The 11,561-nt window shown below is 32.7% G+C and overlaps 1 long non-coding RNA gene across 1 annotated transcript; it reads right to left on the bottom strand.

The window, feature by feature from the left end:
- Positions 1 to 7,301: 7,301 nt before the first annotated feature.
- Positions 7,302 to 8,615, bottom strand: LOC128290187 (uncharacterized). Its single transcript, XR_008279834.1, has 2 exons — positions 8,546 to 8,615; positions 7,302 to 7,519 (listed from the first exon to the last, which is right to left on the bottom strand). It is a non-coding gene; the product is annotated as an uncharacterized LOC128290187 (long non-coding RNA).
- Positions 8,616 to 11,561: the final 2,946 nt, after the last annotated feature.

The raw sequence follows: 11,561 nt of genomic DNA, 5'->3' as shown, positions 1-11,561 counted from the left end.
CCCTGAACTTGAAAAGATTCACGACGTCTTTCATGTTTCGATGCTTCGACGTTATAGATCTGATCCATCGCACATAATTAATCCATCAGAGGTCGAAATTCAAGCCGATATGAGTTATGAAGAAGAACCGATTCGTATCCTAGCTCGTGAAGTGAAAGAGTTGCGAAACAAAAGGGTTCTGTTAGTGAAAGTGTTATGGCTCAAACACGGGATCGAAGAAACTACTTGGGAAACCGAGAATGCCATGAAAGAACGATACCCAAACCTATTTACCGGTAAGATTTTCGGGGACGAAAATTTCTTAAGTGGGGGAGAGTTGTGATAGCCCTAAATTGACCCTAGTCGGAAAGTGGTTTCGGGACCACTAAACCGAGTCATAAAGATAATTAACCGTCATAATTGATGCTCATTATATGTACATATGCATGTGTGAAAATTTCATGTTTGAATTTTGTTAATAGTAAGTGAATTTTATCAAATAGAACTTACGTGAGAAAATTTGGAAATGTGCTAGGCAAATGTAAAGTGGCCTAATAATGCATGTTGTGAAATGATGGGTTTGCATGTCAAATTACCCAAGATTAAAGCATAGTGGCCGGCCATGCTATGGGTGGAAACATGTTGTAAACATGTTGTGTTAGTGAGTTATGTTAGAAAGAATAAAAAAAGGGGTTAGGATTAAAGTAATGCAAAAAGGTGGAGTGATGAAAAAAAAATGGTCTCATCCATGCCCCCCTTTGCCGTGAATGGAAGAAAGAAAACAAAGAAAAAAAAAAGTGTTCATCCTTGAACATCTTTGGCCGAATAGAAGAAAGAAAGGAAGGGAATGAGCTTGGAGAAAAATCGGCTATGAAGGCTCACTAGATTAAGGTATGTTTAATGTTGCTTTGAAAGTTCATACATCCCTTGGATGATTAGTCTAAATTCTAACTATCTCATGGATGGATTTGGGATTATTAGAGAGTTAGTATTCGACTAAGAGGCTTCAAAAGTTTTAGTTGAAGCCTTGAGACTATTAGCATGTTAGCTATATGGATGTGTTATGAGGCTTGAGGTGTTAGGTAAATTTGAACTCATCACCAAGTTCTTAAGCAATCCAAGCTAAAAGTTTCGATATTGAGGTATCTTGAGCATCCGCCATGGTAGGAAGTAGAAGGAAAATATGGTTGTTGTTAGATGAAGTAGAGTCTAACAAATGAGCACATATGTGCATTAGTTGCTAGATGGAGAAGCATCGGCTAGCAAGTTGTGTGCTAAGGCCGAATATAATTTTGTATATTAATGAGTAATGCATGTGTTGAATTGATGGAAAGGGAGAGGATGCTTTACTAGTGTATATATGTGTATTGGCCAAGTTTTGAACTTGAAACAAAATGGTGTTTAGTCAATACAAGTGACCATACTTGTAGAATGTATTAAGTGTTGCAATCGGCCTCAACATAGACATGTATGTTCGGCCACATGAATGAGTACATAAGTTGATGTGTATGTTCAGCCATAGGTAAGCATATTGATGGCTTTATCTTGACTTAGAAAATTCGGCTAAGGGGAATATTAGCTAATATGTTGAATTCGATTTGTGATTTCGTACATATCAGACTCGGGATTATTGAAGTCGAAGTCTCCCACACTATCAAACCCCCTTTTGGTACATTTTTGGTTGAACTTTGAAATGGCATGTATAGGACTACCCTTTTGTTGTTGGTCATGGACCCTTTGGTTTTGTATAAATTCGGATGGCCATGCGAAAATGGCTTATATACACTTTGAGCTTAATATTATAATCGTCTTGTATGATGTTCATTAAGAGGTATGGAAATGTTTGGGAACGATTAGCCATTGGAATGGTTAATCATGATCATATTTTGTGCTATATATGCTAAAGGGCTAGTTGAATCATGGAAACAATGTAATAGGTAAAGTTTACCCTAAAGGCTGATGCTGGCAGCAGCAGTGATGTGGATGTGAAAAATCACTAAAAATAGTAGGAATGGAATTAAATAGTGAATAAATTATGTAATCGAACCTTGATGAATCTATTTTCATAGGAAAGTAACAGAACGGTCATATGAACAGTATATTATGAGATGTTAAAGTTTTCGTGAAACAGGGCCAGAACGGTTTCTGGATTCCCTGTTTCGACTTTGGAAATTCCTTATAAATTAACCAGAGATAATTAGAAGTCATTCCTTATATGTATAGATTTCTTGTTGAGTCTAGTTTCATTAGAAACAAACGGAATCAGTATTGAATCCCTGTACAGGGAGATATCTAAGTCGTAATGCGCAAAGGTCAGTGTAGCCGAACCCTGAAACAGGGGGACTTTAACTAATAAACTGTAATAATTGGCTCGACCAAAAATTCTAGAAAAAAATTCTTAGATGAACATATGAGTCTAGTTTCAGTAAAAATTTACGAAACTGGTTTTCGAGTTTTGAAACTCAAGATATGATTTTTAAGGCGACAGTGATGCAGTAACCAGCTTGTCTGGAAAATTTTCAAATGGATTGTGAAAATAAATGTATTATGTCTGTTAGCACCTCGTGTTCGACTCCGGCAATGGTTTCGGGTACGGGGTGTTACAGGTTTTCACTTATATATCAGTGAGTTAAAGATTGAGTGTTATGTTCTTTCGAGTTACGCAGTGATAATGAATTTTGATTAGTTATCTGAAGAGATCTAATAGAATGTATATTTGAAGAGTTACGACATGCACAAAGAAAAGTGGTCTTGAAAAGTTATTATTTGTTAGACAAGACTGATTCAGTTGTGTGGTTTAACTCGGATTATATGTATGATTGAATTTGTTAAAGATTCAGAGACAAATGTTAAAGTTATTATAAAAAGAACTGTTCGGCTAATGATTAGAGATGATTGTGGTTGTGTCAGTGTTGCATATTTGACAGTTTCGAGTATTCGAGGGAAAAATTTGAATGTTTCTTGAACCAAGGAATAAAAGTATTGAACGTTAAGCAAGGTCTATTCTTCTAGTGAAATTGAGAAGTATAAAAGTATATTGAGATGTGATAGTTCAAAATAAGTTCAGAGTAACTGTTATTCGATTATGGATGTCTGGACATATGAAATTTCTGTTAATGTTATTATTGTTCTAATGTGGAATAAGTATTCAGATGGGTTAAAGGATTTTTATATGAGCTCCGACTGTGAAATTTTGTTTATCTGAGTTAAAATAAATAATACAGATATATGGATCAGGTGTATAAGTGACTGTGTATTGTAGCATATTTCAGAACTATATTCAAATGACAAGTTGCTATCTGTCAGAGTTGAAATTTTGTGTATATGGAATAAAAGCAATCAGTGATGTATTAGAAATGGTTATGAGATAGAATTGATATCCAAACCGAATAAAAATTTTATTTGTCTTCTAAAAAAGAAATGTCATTGGGTCATGATCGATCTTTTAACAAGGAAGAATCTGTGTCTTCAGTTTAGCATGTACAAAATTCCGATCGACAAAGTTGTTGAGATATTCATAATATAGTCTGCCAATGTGATCTGTTAGTGTGAATTAAAGTTTAGAGATTGTTGGTAAAAGGAGATACATGTGATGAATGGAAATTTGTGATTCCGAAATTTTTGAAAATGTTTTTAGAATGAAAAATATTTTTGTTGATAAGATTTTCGGGGACGAAAATCCCTAAGGGGGGGAGAGTTGTAATAGCCCTAATTTGACCCTAGTCGGGAAGTGGTTTCGGGACCACAAAATCGAGTCATGAAAATAATTAAATGTTAAATTTCATGTCTATTATATGAGATAATGCATTTGTGAAAAATTGATGCAATCATTTTTATCATTTGAATGTGAAATCATTAAATAGGACTTAAGTTGGAAACTTAGAAAATGTGCTTCGTTAAATTTTTTTTAATGGCCAAAAATTATATGATTTAATAGATGAGGATTTGCATGTCAATTTTGTCATTTCCAAATTAGTGGCCGACCATGTTGATTGCTTGAGTTAAATATATGTATTTTATATATATACATTATTAAATGAAATGAATTTAAAACATGAAAACAAAATTAAATAAAAGGAAAAAGGGTGACAAAAAAAACAATGTTTTCCATATTCTTTCTTCCATTGCCGTAAGTGAAAGAAAGGTTGAAGCTAAGCATTCGGTCCTTTAGATATCTTGAATTAAGGTATGTTCCATGAGTTTGCTTTTAAAATTTTAGTGAATTTGAGATAGTTGCTAAGTCTTTTACTTAGCCCATGTGTAAATTTTAAGTTTTGTGTTGTTCAGATATTCGCCATGGAAGTTTTCTACTTCATGGATAGTGTGTTAATGTTTTGAAATAGATATGGTAGAAGGATAAGGTTTGAGCTTGTTAATTCTTGAATTGGTTGAGTTTGATAAAATTTAATATTTGTGGCTTAATTGTTTAATGACAATCGGCTATGTTGAAATGCTAAATTAGTGCTAAATTGTAAGTATTTAATTGAGTGTTAAATAAATTGAGCTTATGATAGTAATTAGAATTTGTGAAATTTATGCATTTTGTGGTCCAAGTGTGATAAGAACCATACGGTTATGGCATGTAAGCATGAAGATTAGATGATGGATAATTTTAAATGTGAGATGGTTAGAAGTTGATTTAAAGGCTTAATAAGTTAGTTTAAGGTGAAGTCATTAGCTTATGATATTCGGTTTTGGCTACTATGTGTTGGATCTTGAATATTTTAATGTTTTGAATTAGTAATGGATGAAAGATAATGTTTGAGTTTGCTAAATATTGAAATTAAAAGTTAATTATTTATTTGTTGTGTAAGAGCCAAAAGTGAACTTAGGAGATGAATTGAGGAAAATTGTTGTTATATGTTAAATGGTTGAGGTTTTGTTGTCATGTAGTGAAGGAGGGTTAAAATATTTAATATGTCAATTGAGTGAAATGTTAATGTATGAAATCTCATATTAGTTGATAGAAGAGGATGCTTAAATTGTTAAAAATTTATTTTAACATAGCCGAATGTGTTCATGAATGAAAGAATTATATTGGTTTTGAAATGTATGTGCTGCCGAATGCATTTTTAAGTAATAATTGAAATTCTTGTTATGAGCGAATTATAATATAACCGAATAAAAGGCATGATTAATGAATTAGTGACAAGTGAATTTGTTTAATCTACCTCAAGACCTTAAGGAGTCTAATTCGGATAAGGGAAAAAGCTAAACTAACCGAATAGCATATCCGTAGTCATTCGACGACAGTCAAGGTAAGTCTTTGAGTAATGAAACTTAGCTTATGATTTGATAAAATCATGGTATATAAGCATAATAAATAAATTGTGACCTATTGGTTCTACTTGAATTACGTAGTGGGATAAATAATTTGTGCATATGACTTGTAGCCGAATGGTTATAGAAATCATGTTGGATAGCGAAACGAAATCGTGTTCTTTGTATGTGGCTATTGAGCCGAAAGTGGAATGGTTGATAAGCATGTTGTTCTAGTGTTCAAATAATGTAAATGAAATGCTAATGTGTTATGATATATATATATATATATATATGTGCATGATAATGGAGAATTATATCCGGGCTAAGTCCCGAAGGCATTCGTGCTGGTATTATATCCGAGCTAAGTCCCGAAGGCATTCGTGCTGGTGTTATATCCGGGCTAAAGTCCCGCAGGCTTTGTGCTGGTATTATATCCGGGCTTAAAGTCCCGCATGCTTTGTGGTGGTGATTGGATTTGGGTTTTAAATCTAGCAGACTTAATGCCGATGATTGGAGTAAGATTATGATTTCGAATGTTCGTAGTAAACTACCATTGAATATGTTCAATACATTAAGTTGGTCGTATGTATTATATACTTTTATATGTTAGATTGATCGAATTGAATCATGAATGCGAAATGAGAAGTATATGTGAAAATCTCATATGTGTATGTGTGTATTCGGTTATGGTGAAAGGTTATATGAGATTGATTTGGTGATATACATGTTAAATAATATGAATCCAAAGAATGGGTAATAAATTTGCTTGGGACAGCAGCAGTAATGTGATTTCGGAAAATCACCATAAATTGTGGAAGTTGAGTTAGAGGCTGAATAAATTATGTCATAAAATCTTAATGAGTCTAGTTTCTTATAAAAGAAAATATGTAAGCAAAAGAGTTTCCAATAATGAGATGTTTGAAGTGGCGTGGAATAGAGTCAAAATAACTTCGAGGTCCCCTGTTCTGTTTTCAGAAAATCATTATAAATGGTACAAAAATGGTTATAAGATAAAATTTATATTATTAGACTCCCTAATTAGTCTAGTTTCAAATGAAATAAATGATAACATATTTCAAATTCTATATAATGAGAGATTTGATTCGTAGTGAAGAGTGGTCAGATTAGTCAAACAGTGAAGTAGGGGAAACTTCAATAAAAATCTGGTATTGATTGGTGAAACCAAAAATTCTGAAAATTTGATGGATGGAAGATATATGAGTCTATTTTCAGGGAAAATTAACGACACTTGATTTGGTGTTTCTTAGCTCCAGTTATAAATAATTTAGTGACTATTGCTTAGGAAGACAGCTTGTAGTGAATTTGTGATTTTGTTGCAAACATGGTTAAAACTTGTTAATGAGATGCTTTTCTGGTTCTTATGATCTTATTTGTAATTTCAATATTTGGTTGTAATTGAGTTCAGATTCAAGTGAGGTGAATTTGCTAAATATGCATTATGTTCATGGATACTTGGCCAAAATGGCAATTATCTAGGAATGATTTCTTGAAAATTTGAATAATCGATCTATAAGTAAATTGATTGTTTGCATTGCTTAAAACTTACTAAGCATTGAAGCTTACTCTGTAACACCCTAACCCGTACCCGTCGCCGGACTAGGGTCGCGAGGCGTTACTGAACAAAAACAAAATTCCAAACATTCACTTATTCATATAAGTCATACTCATAATTATATTAAGCATATAACTAATTAAATAATAAACATACTTTATTTATCATATTGCCTTTACAAATCATACCTCAAAATTCAACCGAATCTATACCTTTCGAATAATCACATTTTCATTAACAAATATATATTCACATATGAAAACATGTATAAACATCTTATAAATTACATTTTCTAAACTCATTATTCACATATATTTTACTCAAACTAAAAACCTAAACCGAACAAATAATTATATCATTGAAATCTATATATATATTGTGATCATTACATCAATCCACTTTCAAATTTACTAACATCAATTAACCATTTTAAAACATACCACATATATCACATACTTCATTCACATATAATTTATAACACATCAACTAAAAGTAAGCTCAAACCATATCCAATTATGAACGAATCTATCATGAAAATTAAGCCATTTTCGCATGGCTAAAGTTATACATATTCAAGGTCGAACAAAATACATATTAGCCTATACATGCCATAAGTTTGAAAATAGACTTTTAAAAGTACCGAAGGTTGGCGATAGCGTGGATGACTTTTCTGACGATCCCCGAGCTCGTAACTTACAACAAAATCTATAAAACAGAGTAACAAAGACACACACAGAGTAAGCTAACTTAGCTTAATAAGTCATAAGCAATTTTAACATTTAAAATAATAATCAAACATTAAAAATTAACCAAATTAAAACATTGATGTTGTACATTATCTCGATCATATCATCTCTTTTATTTATTTCTAACTTATACTTTTACACAAAAGGGTTACCTTGGCCGAATGCCAACAATTCACATTTAGCATAATGTTATTCAACTTTTCATTCTCAAAATAACATTATTTCCAATATGTTTACATTCAAATATATATATATATATATATATATACTCATGAATCAAACTCAACTTTATAAGCCAACATCACTCATTTAGTCGATTATAGAGAATCAAAGACAATATCACAAATGTGCATACCTATATGGCCAAATATGCAAGATCAAATTTAACATCACCTAAGTACTTACTCATATGGCTGAATATACAAATTCAAATATAATATCACTTTTGTGCATACCTTCATGGTCAAATATTCAAGATTCAATATAACGTCACATATGTACATACCTATGTGGCCGAATAAATACAAGATCATTTAGCTCAATTTACTTGATCAATTTCCACCTCAACTCGTAATCTTATAAGCATAGGCTTGAAAATAAATCACCGGTATAAAACTTGCTAGGCATAAGCCTGAATCACACACCGGCACAAGGCCTGCTAGACTCAAAGTCTGATATTATTCACCGGCAATAACCTGCTAGGCATAAAGCCCGATTACATTCACCAGCATAAAGCTTGCTAGGATAAAAGCCCGAATATCCCTATTATAATGCTGTCTCGGACACAATTCATATAACAAAAACTCCATATATTCCATATAGATCATACAAACTTTTAAATGATATAACTCTGTCGAATTAAACTCAAATATAATATTTCTATGCTCAAACACATTCGACTAGCTCTTTTATGAATCAATAGATTCCAAACAGCATATTAAACTAAGTTATAAAAAAAATGATATTTAATTGCTTAAAGACTTACCTCGGACTATGAAAAACCGGTACGGATCGACTAGTCAACAACTTTACATTTTCCCCAATCTAAATCCGATTTTCTCTTTTCTTGATCTAAATTAATATAAATTAAATTTATCAAACCAAATATTCAACCAAATTCATCCAAAAACACACAAATGGGCAAATTTCAATTTTACCCCTGATATTTCACATTTTCACAATTTAGTCCCTATTGCATAAAACACAAAATATGCAAAATCTCACAACAACATTGTTAGGCCGAATATTCCTTATTCTCATACTAGTCCATTTATTTCATCTATTTCACATTTTAGTCCCTCAATTTATTATTTTCACAATTTAGTCCTAATTACTCAAAATCATTAAAAACTCCAATACAAAACATGATAATCTAAAACATATTTTTAATATCTCATCATCAAACATCTCAAAACACAAATATTCATCAATGGCATAACTTAAAACATTCATCAAAATCAGAAATTCTAGCATGGGTCTTGTAGATAACTTAACAACGATCTCAAAAACGTAAAAATTATCAAAAACCGAGCTAATTACATACCTTGATTGAGCTTAATAAGTTGTCAACCCTTAAAGCTTTCTTTTCTTTCTTATTTTCTTTAGTTTCGCAATAATAAAGAACATGCATGGTTGTTTTTAATTTATGTTATAATATATACATATTATTACTTATATTATAACTTTAATATTATTATAATATTATTTCCACCCACTAACTAGTGACCGAATGTGTCCATGCCAATTTCAATGGTATAATTGCATTATAAGTACTCCACATTAAAAGAACAAAGCAATTAGGCACTTTAACAATTAGCATGCAAATTTTACATTTTATGCAATTAAGCCCTTTTATTAAATCGGCCACTCAAACAACAAAATTAAAACACGAAAGTTTCACATATATAAATTCACACATGGTAAACATAGAAAATAATTTTAAAATATTTTTCTAACTCGGATCCATGGTCCCGAAACCACTGTTCCGATTAGGGTCTAAATTAGGCTGTTACATACTCCATGTTCTCTTTTCCATTTCTTATAGGTATATACTTTAGCTCGAGTTGGAAGGGCCGGAGATATCATCAAACTATCGAGTCATTATGTGAGTTGAGAAGATTGTATATCATCATGGTTTAAGGCATGTATAGGATAGACTATAGGTAGAATGATATTTCGACTTTGTATACATTCTAGCCATGCAAAGATGGCTTGCTCATTTTGTTTAGAGAAGCCTTATAATTGAACTAATGTGGTGAAATGTTTTAGTTATAACTTGATAGTAGTTAATTTGTTATTAGATATTCGGTTATGTTTTGATAGTGAGTCATTTTGGAAATTTATAAGAGCTCTTATGGAAAATCAATGAGACATGTTTGCATTGTTGATAATTTATGTCTGGTAAGTATCTTTGACCTTATAGAAGTTTTGTTCAGTCAAGTAATACCTCATAACCTTATTCCGACAACGGATACAGGTTAGGAGTGTTACATTCTGATACTAGCTTTAACTTCTGATGTAATGACAAAGGCACTGCCCTTGCCGAATGTATCCAAGGTCTCCCTAACAGGCAGTTGTAAGAGGGCTTAATATCCATCACTAAGAAATCTACCTCATATGTAGTTGGGCCAATCAACAAAGGTATTTCTATTCTTCCTATGACTCTCCTTTCTGTGCCATCAAATGCTCTCACTATATTCTGACATCCCTTCATGTGTGAGCTATCCACAGGTAACCTGTTTAATGTGGAAAAGGGCAATACATTTAATGTCAACCCATTGTCAACCAGAACCCCTGGCAATGTGTATCCTTTACACCTGGTGGTTATATGTAAAGCTTTGGTAGATCCCTTACCTCCTGGTGATATCTCACCATCATTGAAAAAGATGAAATTGTCTGCACTTATGTTATTAACCAACCGATCCAACTTATTGACAAAAATATCACTAGTTACGTACGTCTCGTTCAACACTTTCATTAATGCACTTTGGTGTACCTCTGAGCTTAGAAGCAAAGCCAATATGGATATGCGGGCTGGTTGTTTATGCAACTGTTCTACCACACTGTACTTGCTATGTTTCAGAAATTTCAAGAATTCTTTAGCTTCCTCTTCTTTTACCGGTTCATTAACAGGCACCCCAGGTTCGACCACCTTTCCCCTTTTCTGTTCAACTGTCACATCTTTTCCTTTTACAGGCTCTATTCAGGCATTTTTCAAATCATATTGTCTTCCACTACGCATGTGAGATCCTATATTTTGATCCTCCTTTAATGGGCTAACTAAACTCTCCTTTCTCGAGACTATCACATTACAATCATAATTCCAAGGGACCCTTTTGTTATCCTTGTAAGCAAAAATCGTTGGCTTTTGAATTATGATCTTCGGTGTCATCTAAATTCCTACCTCATTCATAGGACATGAAATAATAACCACAGGATAATTAACTTTTTTGGATTCTAACACGCATATATACTCCTCCTCCTTAACCTCTTCATAAAATTCTATTTCCTTGTTGTCCATTAGGCCTTGGATAACAACTCTGAACTCTTCACATTCCTGAATTTCGTGTTCCTCTTCATGATGGAATTCACAGTAATTCTCTATCTCATCATCACTTCCTTCTAAACTCGAAGTAACTAACCCTCTTCTTGCCATCTCCTTCTAAACCCATTTCAAATGAGTTTTTACTTCTGAAACATCCACCTTGGTTCTTTTTCCCATACCTCCACCTATTACATTTACCCCGCTGTCAATATACTTAGGTAGCGGAATTTCTGTACTGGGCGCATTATCGAACTTCACAATTCCCATCTGAATAAATCTCTTGACCAACTTCTTAAAAGTAGTACAATTTTCTATCGAATGCCCTATGATCCCCGCATGATACTCACATTGAGCATTGGCATTGTACCATTTAGGGAACGGAGGCTGTAACAGCTTTAGATAAAAAGGTGCCACTACATGTGTGTCAGACAAACTTTGATATAATTCTTTATATGTC

The sequence above is a fragment of the Gossypium arboreum genome, chromosome 1, assembly GCF_025698485.1.
Source record: "Gossypium arboreum isolate Shixiya-1 chromosome 1, ASM2569848v2, whole genome shotgun sequence".
NCBI classification, from domain to species: domain Eukaryota; kingdom Viridiplantae; phylum Streptophyta; class Magnoliopsida; order Malvales; family Malvaceae; genus Gossypium; species Gossypium arboreum.
This window is presented reverse-complemented; position numbering and strand designations above follow the sequence as displayed.